This window comes from Mytilus edulis, unplaced genomic scaffold, assembly GCF_963676685.1.
Source record: "Mytilus edulis unplaced genomic scaffold, xbMytEdul2.2 SCAFFOLD_1377, whole genome shotgun sequence".
Taxonomy (NCBI): Eukaryota; Metazoa; Mollusca; class Bivalvia; order Mytilida; family Mytilidae; genus Mytilus; species Mytilus edulis.
Window position 1 is genome coordinate 556 of NW_027268883.1, and position 18,672 is coordinate 19,227.

Here is an 18,672-nt window from a genome sequence, read left to right on the forward strand (position 1 = left end):
TCATCTATCTTTCAAAGGTTGAAATAGTTTTCTTGAATATCTCAGATTTTTGAATTATTCCAAAGCCATAAATTAGATTTATATATGTATGACAGATTTTTCAAAACCTTGTAAATTCATTTAAAAATTGCATTAAATAAATATCATTGGCCACATTAGCTAATATATATCCATTAAAAGCAAATGGTATATTCAAAAGGAATTTCTCAAACACTTAATTTTCCGAACAACAATTTGCATTTTTTTATATGCAAGAATAATATTCAAAACATTCTTAGAATTTTAGTTAATAGTTATTATTAGTAAATCGTCCAAAGAAAATTTGACTTACCACGTTACCATTAAGAACCCTTGGTTCCATGCTACCCTTTAAAGCAGCTACCACTTATCAATTTACCTACAGCACATGCAAAGAGTGGATTAATCAACATGGCGATATAAAATCCCTATATACAAGTGTACCTGGATTGTTGCTACATAATAATAGAAGGTTCACAATAAGAAAAAGGAAGTCTCCTTTGTTTTAATTTTTTATAGTTCCCAACTGACCTCACTAACAACCCCTAGGCTAAGGTCAAGATATGAACCAGTCCTACCTGTATCTGATGTATCCTTAAAACTGAAGGAATTACAGAAGGAATCAATAATGTCAACATACTTTGAATTATATTTATATAAATAAAAATAAATGATAAATGATAAAAAAATTGAAAAGTAATTTTGAATTTTGAAAAAAAGAAACACTTTAATTAGGAAATGTGAAGTAAAAGGACAATACAAGCTTCCTCTATGTTTCCCCCAAGAAGCCCCGGTCATAGGCGGATCCAGGGGGGGTGGGCCCCCTTTTCGTTGGAAAAATTTGGTTGATTATATAGGGAATCATTAAAGCATGACTGGAGTGGCCCCCCCCATTAGGAAAAGTTCTGGATCCGCCACTGAATCAAGTCTACTACAGATGAACAAAGGAACATCCTGTAAAGATTAATGAAAGGGAGGGTATTTAAGACCACCAATACATATACATGTCCAAAGGCGATCATACCACATCTGATGTTTATATGTATATGTGATTTGAAAATGAAATACTAGATCATGGCTGAATTGTGAAAGACCCTACATCAGTCGTTTTTTTACACATCTTTGTCATTAGGTCTTGATGAAAAGTTTATCTTACTGACAATCATATCACATCTTCATATTTGTATGCTAGAACAACATTCTATAGCTGAAGACTGTATGTTAACCTTATAAGATGTCATGGCCATATTTTGTTGTTGGGAAGTTGCTGTCTCATTGACGTTAATTATCTCACTTTTCCTCTCTCTGGTTTCTCTTCAAACCCAACCAGTCTTTGCTCTTACTCTTAAGTATCTGTTGGTTGGTGAAGGAATTGCAATACTAAGTTTGAAGACTCTGGCTTAGACTCAGCTGGGATGGGGGGGATTTATTGAGACTGCTACATAGGATCATGCCAAGACTAGAAGAGGAGCATACTGTGAACCAACTTATTTTGAAACAATTTATAAACAAGACTTTGAGCGAAAAGAAAGAAGTGGAATATCGTTAGCGAATATTTCAAAATAGATTCTCTTCTGTTAAATGAATTCACCCCAAAATTTAGATAACCGCAAAAACATATCCACATGGAATATGCTAAAAAGGGCTTTACGAGGGGAAAAAATCACATAAAAAATATGGTAAAAAAAGAAAAAATGCAAAAAATATCCCCTGCAAAACATGACAGAAATGGAAATACGCAAAAAAAATATCGGCTGCGAAATATGATAGAAATGGAAATACATGAAAAAATAATATCCGCTGCGAAATATGATAGAAATAGCATAACAGGATACAAATGTCCATAAAATAAGTTGGTTTACAGTAGTTGGTTCCTATAGAAATGTCAACTGTGTTACAAAAATAAGGTCATTCAAACGTGAAAAATTGAATAAAATTTGGGAGGTGGTAACTAATATGTTCCCCATTAAATTGAAATTTGAATATATGGTCAATAAAAATGAAAAAAAAGCAAATTTAAAAAAAAATAAACATGAACATTGAGATATCCCTTTAAAATGGAAACCAGGTCTGAGGAGAGAAATTCTTTTCTAATTAAACATATAACCACCCCAAAGATATTCCTTATTTAACTGTCCCATTCTGAATTCTATGTATAAGGTATTTATCTGAAGCTATAACTGTTTTCAACTAAACTTTTGGTAATAAGTCTTTTGAAAGTTATTCACTAACACTAGTCAGTCTCAACTAAAAAAATCCATTCTGCACACATACTAAAGATCACTAAATTTGAAAGCAACCATGTCCCTCCATCTGGTTAGTACCCCAAACCCTAACTAGAATGTCATACACCAATCTCTCTCCGCCTTGCACTACTATCACACCACTAATACCTAACAACCTATTTAGGAAGTATCATGTTATTAAACCCCCAGGTTAGTGTTGATACTTCAAAACATTTAAGATTTTTAGATGAAGTACTAGACATGGATGGACACATAAAAATAAAGAAATTAAAATATTTCATGAACTTAAATGAATGTGTGGTAAAATAAATGGATGTTTTCAGTGTGCTCAACTGATTAATGGAAAAACCTTCATAAGGATTGCAAGAAACCAAAACTATGTTGAGTCAAACACAAAGATTTTAATAAGCATAAAATCCAAAAGAGATACTATTTCCATATCTCATAATTAATTATAAACTGAAATTTTACAGGAATAAAAAAAGAAATAATATAATTTCTAAAAGCATTGCTGCTGACCTTAATACTGATTCAGAATGAGAAAAAGTTAAATAATTAATAAAAAAAAAATAATGAAATAATGTTGAAGAGGAAGCATTGAAAATAATATGAAAAAGGGGGAAATGGCAGAGGAAAAAACAGACCTGCCAACTTTTGAAAATCCCCATGGGGGATTTAGTGCGCGACAAGATTTTTAAGGGTTACAGTTTTTGCGACATTTCTGCGTGCACTGTTTTTTACTCTAAAAATAGTCTCATATCTCTTCTTTTTTCTTTTGGTATACTGATGATAAGCTTATAAGCCTTGATTTCTTTTATTTGCATGATTCTTGTACTTATTTAAAATTGACAAAACAATTTAAGAAAAGAGAAAAATGACAATAAAAAATGAAGGATTTAAATGAAGACCCCCCTTTCCCCCTCCAAAGACCTGCTTGTCTTTAGACCACGACTCAAAAGACATGAACCTATATGTCCTAAAGTTAGAAAAATAAATTCAGATTTTTATTAAGTCAGCCAGTATTAATGAGAAAATGGATAAAATTTGAGTTATCTTTCTTTGTGTTCAGAGGTGCTCTTACCGGCGGAGGCTTATATACAGTAGAAGTGTATACAAAATGGCATCGATTTTAAATCAACAGACTCATGTCTGATTTAAAAAATTAAATGGATTTCAAGATAAACGATGTTTTCTTAAGAGTTCATTACACTGTTCTCATCTTTTAGTTAATATGATTTTGTCATGGAACTACGGTAAACGTTGCAAATTGTGCTTATATGATAAATTGGTTAAAAATCAAAGGCCGTCTGACTGAATTTCTGTTAACAAATATTTACTAATTTTGAGGATTGTTATGACCCATCAGGTAATCCTATTACTTGCAACAACAAATTATGACACCTGTTGTGACCGTTGATTAGCACAGGGTTAATATAAACTTGTCATAATACACCTTATCGCTATTCCCGGCTGACCCGTCCGCTTGAACTTTTGACGTCAACAACAATCACTTTTCCATTGTGGCGTCAGACATTTTGTTTTATGACGTCAAAATTTTACGGGAACCTGTGTGATTTCCAGCAATGGCGGACAAATAGCGATAAGGTGTATATGTCCCCAGGTAAAATTATAGATTTTTAAAAATTGATCAGATCGAAAACCTTCAAAATCGGTAACCAATAATTTTTTCGGGTATATTTTGTGAAAATCGGGTTTTTGACTTGTTTTACGATCCCGATATCGGGATTCGGGTTGAGGGATGAAAATCGGGATGATACCGCGAAAATCGGGATAGTTGGCAGGTCTGAAAAAATAATTAAAAATTGAGAGCTGCTCTTCATGCACAAACCAAAAAAGTTATAACAAAATGTTGACATTGCTATGGGAACCTTACTCCTTTTACTGCAGACTTCATACAGGCACTTATCAAGGATAAAAAGAATCAAGCATTGTCCCTTAATTTCACGTTCCACAATGTAGGGGATTCCTTTTAATATATATAATTCAAAGTTTGGTGACAATGTTGATCACAACTGACCCAATGAACTGGCAGAAGAATACAACAGATACAGACAAGCTGCTTCAAAACTTGCCCCAATATCACCTAGAAACCATCAGCAAGGACCAGCTGAGAGCTAATTATTTAACAAAAGAGACTTCAATTCCCCATTGTGAACTTTTCTTATATATATATATATATGTAGCAGCAATCCAGTTATACCTGTAATTGAATTTCATGTCTCCTTGCTGATAAGTTGTTCCACTCTTTGCAGCTCATATAGATATTTCCTTGAAAAACAGTAGCTGCTAAAAATGAAATACTGAATCAAGGGTTTTTAATCCTAAACTGATTGCATAACAAAATTCTTTATCTACTGTTTTACCTTTGTTAACTATTTAATAACAATCTGTATGTGAAAAATATTATTATAATTCAATTTTATATATATTTGATTTTATGGGTGTTTTAACGCTGCTTTTTATTTAAGCATCCCTTTTGGGCTATTTCGTGGTGGCAAGTTTTTATCGGTGGAGGAAGTCGGAGTGCCAATTTCATATATAAGATATCCCTAGAATAAAACAAGATCTATAATGGGTCTGGACATGATCAAAGTAATATGTTTACTGGAACAAAAAATTTGAACCAGTTAATGTACTAGATTTACAATACCTCATTCCCATGATCAGTCAAAACAACATTGAACAAAACTTCATCCTGATAAAGGACACCAACAAATAACAAACAGAATGTCTGTCTGACCCATAACAAGAAAACATGATGCCTCTCTTCTTTTATTAGGTATTTACTTCTCCTCCATTCGTTCTCTTGGTTCATAACATTTGATTTTCATAGATATCCGCTTTTAATTGCAAACCTTAGAGATTTTTTTGGTTTTACTTTTTTTCTATAGTAGGCGGGCACAAAAATAAATGATATCAATCTTGCTTAGAAACTGAAGAACAGACCAAATCCTTAAAAAGTTCACTTGATTTAGGTATTCATTTTTGATATATATTCATAAATTGTTCAGACATACTGCTGATATTTCTATTCCACTAAAATTGAATGAATTTGATAAGTTTCTAGTGCATTCAAATTTTACTATATTTTTATTTCAATCTTTTCTGATAAGGGGTGTTTCTATCAAAATTTTGTATATTTTAATTACTCATTTTAAAAATTAAAATATGTTTTTAGTTTAGTTTAAACATATTTATCTAATGCTGATTTGGGAAACAATTTTTATACGATCGCAAAAAATTTTGCGTTCGTATATTGGTATCACGTCGTCATCGTCAGCGTCGTCCGAAGACAGATTGTTTCCGGATAATAACTTTTGAATAAGTAAAAAGAATCAATCAAATTTTTGCACTATGTTTATAACCACAAAAGGAAGCTTCGGATTTATTTTGGGGGTTATGGTCCCAAAGGTTTAGGAATTAGGGGCCAAAAGGGGCCAAAAACAGTATTTATCTAGTTTCAATTGTTCTGAAATTGTACCACAATGTTTAACACCATAAGTAGAAGGTTGGGATATATTTTAAGGTTATGGGGAAAACAGTCTAGGAATAAAGGGCAAAAAAGGGGCCAAAAACAAGTATTTTTGTAGTTTCAAGACAATAAATTGGAGTTATCTTTCTTTATCCAGACTGGTTGTTGAATCACGTTAAATTAATGCTTTATGAAATCTTAGAAAATTGAAGTTATCTTTCTTTGTCCAGAATAGTAGTTGAAATCAACTTAAATCAATGCTATATACAATATACAATGCAATATTCACTTTACTACCAACTGATTAATTAAAGCAATCTTTACCATTCAGTGATTACAAGCACTTTGATTACCATTCTAGGGTTATGCCCCTTTACAAGTGGAAAAATTGTTTCTGCTCTCTTAACTTTAGTTTGTCTTTACTAAATTAATGAAATGTGTATATAATGCTTATTACCTCTAAACTCAGTTTAAGTTCAATTTTTGGCTGCTTCACTTTTACAGTTCTTGAGTTACCGGTATGTCCCTTTTTAACATTATATGCTAGCGGGGGCATCATCTTTGTCCCTTTGGACACATTCCCCATTTTTTTTTTAGACGTTACTATTAATTAATATTTATTTTAACCTAATAATGACTGTATGACATTTTAATATTTTATGATGTATTTAAATAATTAGATAATGTTGCAAACTCCATAAGAAATTTGAATTGAGATCATTTTTGGAATAAGGGAAAGGGGGAGGTGAAAAAAAATTGGGGGTAGGGGGGTCAATTTTTCTCATTTCAGATTTCAGAAATTAAAAAGAAAATTTCTTCAAATATTTTTTTTGAGAGGATTAATATTCAACAGCAAAGTGAATTGCTCAGAAGCAAAAAAAATAATTTTAAGTTCATTAGACCACATTCATTCTGTGTCAGAAACCTATGCTGTGTCAACTATGTAATCACTATCCAAATTTAGAGCTGTATCCAGCTTGAATGTTGTGTCCATTCTTGCCCCAACCGTTCAGGGTTCGACCTCTGCTGTCGTATAAAGCTGTGCACTGCGGAGCATCTGGTTTACAACTTATATTAATCTCTTTCCACGTTGATTGTCTAAGTGCTGCCTTTAAGTGGCATTAGTCTCCTGAGGGATGGGGGGGGGGGGGGGGGGGGGGGGGGGGGGGAGGGGGGTTACCTCCTATAGTTTAAGTGATATGAGAGTGCCACAAAACAGGGTCCCTTTTTCATGCCCTGCTGTTTAGATCAGGGTCCCTTTTTTCATGCCCTGCTGGTTAGAACAGGGTCCCTTTTTCATGTCCTGCTGGTTAGAACAGGTATTTTTTCATGCCCTTCTGGTGAGAACAGGGTCTTTTTTGGAACAAAGTATTTGTCTAGTACAGGATCACTTATTTAACTGTTTAAGATACAGTTTAGACCTAGGTCTACAACAGCATCTATGTTATATACGATATACATTTTCTGAGGGGTCTAGAACAGGGTATGTTATTCAATATATCTGTTTAGAACAGGGTTTGTTTTCCAATTTTTTTCTGGTTAGAACAAGATATGATTTGGCAAGTGCTGTCGGCACAGTTAAACCTGAAAGGATAGTCAGTAACACCCCCCCCCCCCACCCCCCACCCCCCGGGATTAGTCTGCTATTTTTTTAAATCTTCAAGCGTATCTTTTATGTGCAAGAGATTATTGCACTATTTTGAGAAGAGGCAGCCATTTATTGTCCCCTTCTGACTGACTATCATGATTTCTAAAGATCATACTCCCAAAATAATGTCAAGAGAGAGCTGAAAATTCAGTCCCTGAAATTTTCTCCCGAACGGGGATTGGACCAGGAACCTTTGTTTGTAGTTTTTTGCGCTAACCAAAGTTAATGCAAGTTAAGGCTCATTTTATGAAAGACCTATTTTACCTTATTCAGGATTAAATACCATGTGTCTAAGACAATTCTCTTTCTCCACCAATCCCCAAAATTGTAATGGTAAATCAAAACTTACACCTAGCATCCCATATCAAATCTCATTTGTGCACAAAATATGTATTTGTTCTCTGGTTTAGTTAATTTGAGAAAGGGAGATAAATTCTGAAAATAAGAAAATAGAAATAGGACTTGGTAGAAAAGTCCAATATTTGACACTGAAATAGAGCATCAGCATTATTGGACTCTCAGGAAATATAAAATTTACACTTTCACATTCTTTTTGCCCAAGTTTAATTCCAACCTTCCATTTATTTTAGTGTTCGCTTATGAATACAGGAATTGAGTTACTTCATAGTTCTCAACTGTAAGATTTGTTAATTAATTTAAATTTTCTTTACACAGATGAATGGAATATTTATTGTCTCATTATAATTAATTATAAACTATTGTGGAGAAGTCATTGTAACGTATGGCCTGGGGTCCTGTACTATTTTATGATTCAAAATCTTTCACCTTGTGCCAGGTGAGCAATTTTCAAATGAGTATGCACACATCATTTTAAGGTAGATTCACTGTATACCACCATCTTGGATTGAACAACAGCAGTACATAAGTGGTCTTCAGTTCATTCCCTAAATCTGTGTAAGACTATTTAATATTATAAACGAAAATAACTAATTTATTGCATTATCCAAATGTTTAAACAAATATCAAATGTTTGTGTTTTAGAATCAATTTTCAACTAAGCCAATTAAAGGGGAGAAAATTCTTTTAGTAAAAGTTTTAAACTAGACTGATAGTAAAATTTTAATTTTTTTACTTCTAGCACGAAAAACAAGTTCTGTGACACCATTTCTTTTATTTACTTAAAGCAATAATTTATTATAATAAAACTAATCTTCTCATATTCTATCTTAAAATTCTTTAACATAGTTTTCTTTTTATTAAAAAAAAAATAGTGTTTTCATGAATGATCTATGCAAATTTGTGCAATTTTGCATGACTTGTAGCTTGAAAAAGTATGAAATGTGTTTGATGATTATTATATCCTTTTGAGTATGAAATATTGATTGATTGATTGTTGGTTGCTTAACGTCCAGTAGCAAATGAAATATTGAAGAGCTGCAAGCATGTTAAATGTGTGCAATGGTTCAGCTTTGGCTGAATGAATTAAGCAAAAAATAGACATTTTTCAATTCAACAGAACTTAGATCAATCAAATACCTTTATAATCTACTGTAGTAAAGTTAATTTAAAAATTTAAATGTATTTCTTTATATAGAAAATATAGAATTTTAAGTTATAATATAAATTTGAAACCTTGTTCAATTAAGAGTCTTTCCAATATGGAGCCTTGGTGTCTTTAATTCTTTAAATCTGTAAAATAAAATGTGTGGTTCAAGTTTTTGAATTTTTTATATTTTTGTCATACAGTGAATGTAAATATTTGTCAAAATTTTTATGTAATTAAACAAGCCATATTAGTTTTAGTAAATATTTGATTATGCATTAAACCCATATATCCCAAGTGGGAGTGCTCCTATATATAATGGAGGAAAATACCTGTACAGAACAGAAGATATTTGGAACCACCTAAATACAATTCAGCTGGTTGGTTTCAAAGGAGATGCACTGACAAACTATTGCAGTGGTATATTTAGGCCAAAATTCTAATTTTAAAGGGTAATAATTCCTAGAATAAAAATCTATTTTGTTGTTGTTATGCACATCTACATAGAATGTCTTAAGTTACCTGCAAAGTTTGATGATATTCTGTTGTAAAAATGGTTTCAGAGGAGTTGCAATGTCAAACTGTTGCAGTAGTATATTTGGCTAAAATTCTAAGTTCAAAGGGACTTAACCTTTATACATCTACAAAGTATGTTCTAATTATCCACAAAAAATAATAAAATTCTGTTGTGTGGTTTAGCAGGAGTTGCTATAATAAGAACAACACTGACGGAGGAGTATAATATATTTTACAAACCTGAATTATTGATTACATAAAAATAAAATAAAAGAGGTTAATACAAACGAAGTCCCAACATTGGACATATTTTACCTGTCAAAGACGCAATAATTATTTATCTTAAGATGCAGACAATTAGGGAATATTGTCTTTATTTTTACATAAGGATGCTTACAATTAATGATCAATTTCTCTTCCAGGATTTCCCATCTGTTGGGGTAATTCTAGCAAGCCTTGCTATCTTGACTTTTTTTGTACCTGAAAACAAAAACAAAACAGTCAGTTAAAGTTTTCATAGAAACATGCTTTTACTGTTATTTGCTGTTTTTTTGCTGTTTGTTCTGATTTTGTATCATATTCTTTGGTTTTCTATCATTCTAAATAGTTATTATACCAAAGGAGCAAATAACATAACAATAAGTGAACTTAAAGGGAGACAATTTAGTTATTTTCCTTCTAAAAGTCACTATTAGATACAATAACAGCTATCAAACAACAAAACAATCCATAATCAATAATTCTCTAATACCTCATTAATTGAGAGGTTTCAAAGGAATTAGCCAAGATAGTAAAATATAACCTCATGATTTCTCTACTTATATTATATAATAGTTTCCTCTACTTATATTTTAATTTCCTCTTTAAATATTCAAACAAAATTGCAAATTGTCACTAAATAGTTTTTGACTGACAATTTCAACCATAACTTGTGTGTATATTTAGTCTTTAAATACTGATAATTTTTGCAAAGTATATTTCTCTATTATTATAGCTTTAAACATATATTAAGCCAACAATGCTACAAATAGTTTAAAAAGTGTCATTGTAAGGGCATACAATAGAGTTTTGATCCCGTACTTACAGTTTGATGAAAATTTACAAATATAGGCTATTTTTTGCCAAATTAAATCAAATATGTAATAAAAAATATACCTTTATGTGCTACTTTTTGAGTTAAATAAGGTTGAAATTTTGTATATTTACTCAAAATTCGGATTTGTGGCCGTATTTTTACTTTCAAAGAAAGACATAACGTTTTTGTTTTCAAAGATAAACACAAATTGTTTTTTGTTAAATAATATGTACTTTCTGTATTTTATAAGAATCCTAAATATATATGCATTTTTTTAATCAGAAATAACTCATATTTATCAAATGGTCATGAATTGAGAAAAAAAAAACATTTTTTGCTGTATATTTATCAAAATTAAAAAAATTGTACTATTTACAGTTTTATAAAATTTGGTTCAAATAATCTTCCTGCAAAATGAAACAAAATGTCGTTTTAAAAAAATAGGGGTCCATGCACTCGTTTTCAAATTAAATCAGTTTGAATGATAAAAATCAGTCGAAAAATGCATCTTTTCCCCGTCACAGTTTGACATCGCAAAAATAACATTTTACGTTAGCAACGTCATAACCTCCCCTGTAACTGTATTATTATTATATGCTCTGAAGGGCAATACCACCTTTAAAGAGTGGGTCTCATTGGGGGTCTAAGCGTGACGCTGGATTCCTGATTTTTTGTAAGCGTGACACGTGAAAAGTCAAATTATTGAACCGTGAAAACAGGAAATGAAGTCTAAGTGGTATACAGGAAATTACAAAATAATGAGAATTGCTTATGTATATATTGTAAGCCGGATAGGGGATCAGATGATATAGGGATGGATAGCTGGATAGCTGGATAGTATTTACCTGTGAAATATTTTACGACAATTAAATCTTATATAAATTAATATAAAAAATTAAGAATAAAGGAAAAAATTTAAATTAGAAATAGATTTCAGAATATAATATCTTTAAAATTTAAATGGCTCATAATCACCTCCCTTTGATTGATAAATTATGCAAATATGTTCTACCTTGGTGAAACATTTATAATTAGGGGGTCAGGTAAATATTGATTGTGAGTACCTTCGACAATCAATCGCTCGACCAAAATTTAAAAATAAGCTTAATATTTCCTTCATAATAAAACATCTTTAAAACGTTTAGCTGATTTACAGAGTTCTCTCTGTAGTGTTAGGTACCACCTTTAATAATGTAACAAATACGCACAATCGGACAAAAAAAAAAAGCAAATACAACTTAAAATGTATGGCTGTCCATCATCTTAAAATTTACAGTGATGCATGCAAAATAATTGCTACAATAATTTACCTTTGTCATCTTTCTTTTTTGGAGCCTTCTTTATGGGCTTTTTGCCACTTTTCTCTTTGGAGATTTTTAGCTGGTCTTTTTTTAGCTGAATCTGTATGTCAGAAAATAAAGGTTGTGTTAAAACCTGTTAAATGTATGATCTTTTGAAGATTCCTCTTAGGAATATGTGATTTATTAAAGATGTCATTAGAGAGATTCTTTTACTTCAACACTTCAAAAGGTTGTAGATGTTCTCCAGGAATTTAGGCAGGTTGCAGTCTTGTAATTGACCGCTCCATAATAGGCTTACATATGCAAAACAGCTGATCTTTGATAAAAATGCTACATAGAAATTTTTTTTTATGTTCATATCATGTATGTACTAATGTGAAATTGTGATTTAATCGAGAAAAAAAAGTGGGGTCATGACACAAAGAATAAAAAGTTATGTAACCCTGAAGTCAAAAGATTTTTTTCCCCACTTTCTGTTTTCTGTTTTTACTAGGCAGCACCACTTCCAGTAAACATGATATCCTTCCACTTTCCTGGATTGATATCCCAAAAAGATGCAAGATTTTTTTTCGATCTACATATATGTTTCAATTCATCATAAACCTATAATCAAACAGAAAAAATTTGAGTCCAGAAAAAAATGGACTATTTTGTTTCCTCCATGTTTTGACATGCACCGGAAACTGGAGTTGTAATACATTAGAGTGGTACCTACAAGGCTTTCTCCATCAATAATATGAGGCTTAAAACAGTTTGAAAAGCTCAATGGGAAAATAATTCATTTTGTTATTTGTTTTTACCATTATTGCTATCATATTTATGTTTTCCTATTATCTTTAATGATATTTTTATAGTTCTGGTATTGATGATAAATTTTATTTTCTCTTTTTTTCAAAGTTTTCTTTTGATCTTTAACGGACTGATAATTTCATTTCTCATCACAGTAGAGTGAAATGAAATATCTGTGAAGATAAAGATAATTCAGGGGAAATAACTCCTTTAAGGAGAAGATTGACAATTTCTGACACAAAAGTAGACTTTTTGAAGTAAAGAAGAATTATACCACAATATACTAAAAGCTGTCAAAATTACAAAATTACAAAATTACAAAAATATCATCATCTGTTACATAATATGACTATAGAATAAAACCTATTGTAATGCATGGCCTTAAAATTACAAGTTTGTTATATAGCTATGCAGCATGCCAAAAAAAAAAAAAATAGTTATTACAGCACATTTGTATCAAAGATTTTTTTTCTCCAGATGAATCCAGTGCAATTTATATGAAGTATATTTTTGATGTAAATTAAAATTCCTCTAACTTAGTTATGCTCGGAGAGCTTGGTAGATTCCCCATTATATTTGCAGTTGTATTATCAATGGTGAAATAATGATTATGAATAAAATATATGGAACATTTTTAACTGTGATTTGTGTGTATACCTTTCTGTTCTGGTCATTTTACTGTTTAAAATTTCTCTCTGTTATAGTTTTTTTCAAATTAAAACCAAAAACTTCAAAAATTGGGAAAATACTCAAGGACAATACTTCCAAAATTGGTTATTTTTGTTGTTGTCTAAAATATGTATAGAGATACCGTAGGCCTTCATACCTGATCATCATTTTTATATTAATTTGCTGTAACTGGCTTAAAGTTTTGCAATATAAGACCCCGTTTACACTGACAAAAAAGATCGATCTTTACTAAGATTGATCTATACTAAGAGCGATGATCTTTTTAAGATCGATCTTTGGTCCAGTGTAAACAGGTAAGATTAATCTTCAATCGGACTTAAAAATCTACCTCTAGAGGTGGTTTTTAAAAGTTCGATCTTATTTGAATCGATCTTTTTTTGGTGCAAACGCTTAGATTGCCCGCATAGATCTTTTTTCAGACGTTTGTTATATTTAGATAGGAAAATAAAGGTCAGACCGGGTTCTTTTTATATTGTAATGTAAAGGCACTGGATTAAATAAGATCGATCTCAATCGATCTTGCTTGTGCCATGTAAACGCGAACTGGTCTTTTTAAGATCAATTCAAATAAAGATCGATTCAAATTCGTTGCCAGTGTAAACGGGGGTCTAAGTCAAAAACTGCATTATACACACCCTATGTTATGCATTTAGCAACAGTGACAAAATTTATTAAAAATTAATGAAACAAAAACAACTACAAAAAAAATGTTATTGCATAATACCATAATGCTCCTTGCTTTGCTTCTTGTTATAATCTCTCTGTTGACCTCCACTGAAATAAATGTTAAATATTCAATGTACACAAATATCTATAGAAAAAACATTCAAAGAGGAGAAGAGAATAAAATAAAGACAAACATTTTTTTTTTTAAATCGGAACATGCCAGCTATGAAAACATTGTACAGCTGAGGCTGGATGATAGAGAGGGGAGGTTCTTAAATAAATTTTGACTGGCCTAATCCTATAATTTGTTTAATTTAAAAAAAGAAGATGCGGTGTGATTGCCAATGAGACAACTTTACAATTATCCCTCTTGCAGTCATTCAAGATATGGCATACTGATTCCAAAAGACTATTAATTTCCCAATAAGCAACAAAAGCCTTAAGAAAAAGTAGATATTTAGAAGAAGCCTTGCTAGAATCAAAGAAAAATTATTAGTACAGTTTTTCTAAGATAAAAAAATATAGGTTCAAGGCTCTGTGTTGAAGACTGTACCTATACCTATAATGGTTTACTTTTATAAATTGTGACTTGGATTTAGAGTTGTCTCACTGGCATTCATACCACATCTTTCTATATCTATCTCATGTATCTATCTCATTGTTTTTCTCAAGGCAATTTGTACTTATCTCCCTTGCCTATCAATATTTTACTTAAAAATATGTCTGGTCAGTGTAAAAAAGATTTCTAATTCCTTAAGAAATAATGAAAAATAGATTTTTTGCCTTTGGCTTAATGCCAACCAATCATGATTAGCTAGACTCTAATTCTTCACACCAGATGTTATCTTCATAAAATGGATGCACCAACATGACTTAAACAGAAAGACAACAAAATAAGGGAGCTACCATTTGATTTTTATGGGGGGGGGGGGGGGGGGCTAGGATGAAATTTGAAAAAAATAGGCAGGACAGGAGTTTTGAGTAAAAAAAAAGGCAGGATGTGACACTTGCAAAAAAAAAAGTTAGGGAAGACAATTTAGGTAAAAAAAGTCAGGATTAACTAAGAAAAAAAAAAGTCAGGACCGATTAGAGTGAAAAATAAAAAGTCAGGACAGAGATTACAGCTAAAAAAAAAATGCAGGACAAAATGTTTCATCCTAGCCCCCCCCCCCCCATAAAAATCAAATGGTAGCTCCCTAAGACAAGCATTTTTGTTTGTCTATATAAAAAAGAAAAATGAACAAAGTACAATTTTTTGTAAAGTTTTCTGAGTAGATTACAGGATCTTAATATTCACCTTTTTTCATATTCTCTATTTCTTTTTGGTACTGAAAAAAAGTCAATACTTTAAAATCTTATAAATGAATTATTAGTTAACTAAATATTCAGTAACAAAAATATTTACTGTTGATTTATTAGTTTTTGTTGGATACCAATTTTCGTGGATATTGTGGGTACAGGTGAACCATGAAATTAAATCTTCATTGAACGAACAATTTTATAGGCTTGTATGCAGACTTCAGCAAAACAATGAAATTAAATATCCTTGAAAATGAAAGTTTTCCCTAATTCATGAATTGGTACCCACGAAAAACAAATGAATCACAGTAGATGGAAAATGATCAAACACATTGAAATTTTAAAGATCTTCATATTTACCAATATGAAGCATTACAAATATAACCTTAACAAAAATGTGCCTTGTGTAAACACAATCCTACCTTACTCCACAAACAAGCTTTTGTATAGTAATTGGACAATCTCCTAGAACCCTACAGAAGAGTGCACTTATATCTAAAGGCATTTTTAGACTCTTAATGTAACTCTATATGACAAAGATATTTGGTGAATAAAACATATAAGTTAAAAAAAACATAAAAAGAAGTTTTCAGAAGCTAACAGGATTGACTATGATCTTTAAAGACATCTAAAAAATACAATGGGAGAGTTGACTCCCAAAATGTTGTAACATCGAGAAGCTGTATCACAGAAAGCTTTTCAGGATGTCCTAAATTACAGAAAAATTCATCTTATTTCATAATTTAACCACATATTTGAAAATGTCTCAGCTGGAAAATAACCATCATACATATCCAAGTTTAATATATGAGCAGAGGAATTGAGGAAAAGGCTACAACAAACACCAACCTCAAATAGGCTTCCTGTTGAATATATAAAAAAGAAGATGTGGTATGATTGCCAATGAGACAACTATCTACAAAAGACCAAAATGACACAGACATTAACAACTATAGGTCACCGTACAGCCTTCAACAATGAGCTAAGCACATACCACATAGTCAGCTATAATAGGCCCCGATAAGACAATGTAAAACAAATCAAAAAAGAAAACTAACGGCCTTATTTATGTAAAAAAATGAACGAAAAACAAATATGTAACAACATAAACAAACGACAACCACTGAATTACAGGCTCCTGACTTGGGACAGGCACATACATAAATAATGTGGCGGGGGTTAAACATGTTAGCGAGCCCAACCCTCCCTATCCTGGGACAGAAGACTGTACCTCAACCTTTAACGGTTTTACTTTTATATAAATTGTGATTTGGATGGAGATTTGTCTCATTGGCACTCATACCAAATCTTCCTATATCTATTAATATATATTACCAACTTTTGACAACAGAGTTTTAATTTTTTCAACTGGTTACCTATTCTTTGGTAGGACATCATGGTACTCTGTCAAGTAAGAGCAATTGGCTATCATGTGAAAAATGATACTAGTGTTCGGTAAACAGGAATTTGTTAAGGTAATGAATCTGAAAACGCATTGACTTATATAAACCCTGAAACCAAATTTCAAAAATCCTTGTCAAGTAGTTCCTGAGTAAAATGTGACAAAAATATTCATGGGACGGACAGACTGAAGGATGAATGGATGGATGGACTGACTGACAGATGGACAGACAGAGGTAAAACAGTATACCCCCACTTTATGAAAGCGGTAGTATAATAATGATAAAACAGTAAACTTTTACCCCAAGTTGCACTGATTACATGTTTGAATTTACTTCTTTTTGTTGCTCTTATTTGAACTAGTACCAGAATGTACTATCGCAGATTAGGTAACTTTCAAAAAATAATATAATCCAGTCAAGTTAGTGATATGAAAAGAGTCTATTGCGTATCTTTGCCTATCTAAGGAAGACTTGACCCTGAAAATTTTTAAGCTTGATCACTGATCCGTGAAATGAAGTTGCGATCAGGTTGACCTCACAACAACAAATGGAAGTTATTAATGACCTTGACTGGCTATGCAGTCCTTGCACGGTCGGAAACAATTGACCTTGCAAGGATCCCTTAAAACCGATACTGTTATTTGTTTAATTGGTGGAGGAACCCAGAGAAAACAACCGACTTTAGGTAGGTAAGCTGACAATCTTAGTCAAAAGAGATTATAGTTGAGTGCACCTGCCCTTTGCAAGTTTTGAACTCACAACCTCTGTTGACTTTGCTAGTATTACAGTTATTCGACTACTTAGAACACTGGGTTATTGAGGCCCCCAGAAATATAAATAATGTCCTACAAACATAGATGATCATCAGAGAAGGCCAAACTTTATTTTCAAATATTGAAAGTTTGTGCATTTTTTGAAAAACATATTCAATTTCAAGACTTGAGCAGCTTACTAAATGGTTACTTTTTATGATTTATTTTAAGTGAAAAATGGTTATACCATACTTATATCTGTTTTAAATAATAAAAAACAATATTCATTATGAATGCATACCTCTTTTATTTGAATCATTGATTTTTCCATTTCTATTGCAGCTTCTTTTTTAATTTGTTCATTTATGCTATCCTTTTCTCTACAAATAAAAAAAAATAACAATACAGAATTGATCAATAAAAAATGTCCAGCCCTGATAATTACAACCAGAGGCTTGAAAGACCCTCACATCTTGCCTTCCTGCATCTTCAACAAAAGCCTATTTTCAGTATACTAGATAAATCATTCATAGAGGACAATAACTCCATAAAGAATTAATAATTTTACTGGAAAATTCCTAGGTTTATATCATTTCATAATAAAATTTTTATTAAAACCTAGATATTTTTTTTTTAAATGTATGTATAGTAAAATGAAGATTGTCAAATAAAAAAGAAAAAAGTGATTGTCTGATTTTCAAAAAAATAATATCAACCAACAGCAGTGGCGGATCCAGGGGGAGGGTTCTGGGGAGGGTTCCAGGGGATGGACACCCCTTTTTTTTGGACGATCAATGCATTTGCCTGGGGACATATAATTGGAACCCCCCTTTGTCCTGGGTTGGGAAACCCCCATTAAAATGGCTGGGATCTGCCCTTAAACAGCATCCATGAAAGACTCTGCCAGTGAGTAAATATCCACAAACATTCAGTCAGTTTATCTTTTTATGATTTTTAAAGTAAGGGACATAACCCTAAATATAATCAATAATATAATTTGGATATCAGTAAAATAACAATAATTACTTACTGAAGTGAAGTCTGGTAGATGATTTTGTTGGATTCCTTAAAAGAGAAAATTTTCAATTATAAACTTCATCTTGAAAGTCTTGATAAATTGATAAACCTTGGAATATATACATGAAATAAGGATGTACTATTCTTGTGACGGTCTACCGTATATACAGTTAAACTTTGGAACATATTCATGAGTTAAGGATATATTCTTGTGACGTTTCAGTCTCTTTGAAATCTTGTCTGGAATTATTTTCA

At 31.6% G+C, this 18,672-nt stretch overlaps 2 long non-coding RNA genes across 2 annotated transcripts; both read right to left on the reverse strand.

Moving 5' to 3' along the window:
• Positions 1-8,606: 8,606 nt before the first annotated feature.
• On the reverse strand, positions 8,607-11,864 carry LOC139509022 (uncharacterized). Its single transcript, XR_011661519.1, has 3 exons — positions 11,811-11,864; positions 9,823-9,905; positions 8,607-9,055 (listed from the first exon to the last, which is right to left on the reverse strand). It is a non-coding gene; the product is annotated as an uncharacterized lncRNA (long non-coding RNA).
• Positions 11,865-14,004: 2,140 nt separating this feature from the next.
• On the reverse strand, positions 14,005-17,769 carry LOC139509023 (uncharacterized). Its single transcript, XR_011661521.1, has 3 exons — positions 17,702-17,769; positions 15,244-15,274; positions 14,005-14,054 (listed from the first exon to the last, which is right to left on the reverse strand). It is a non-coding gene; the product is annotated as an uncharacterized lncRNA (long non-coding RNA).
• Between the last annotated feature and the right edge of the window lie 903 nt (positions 17,770-18,672).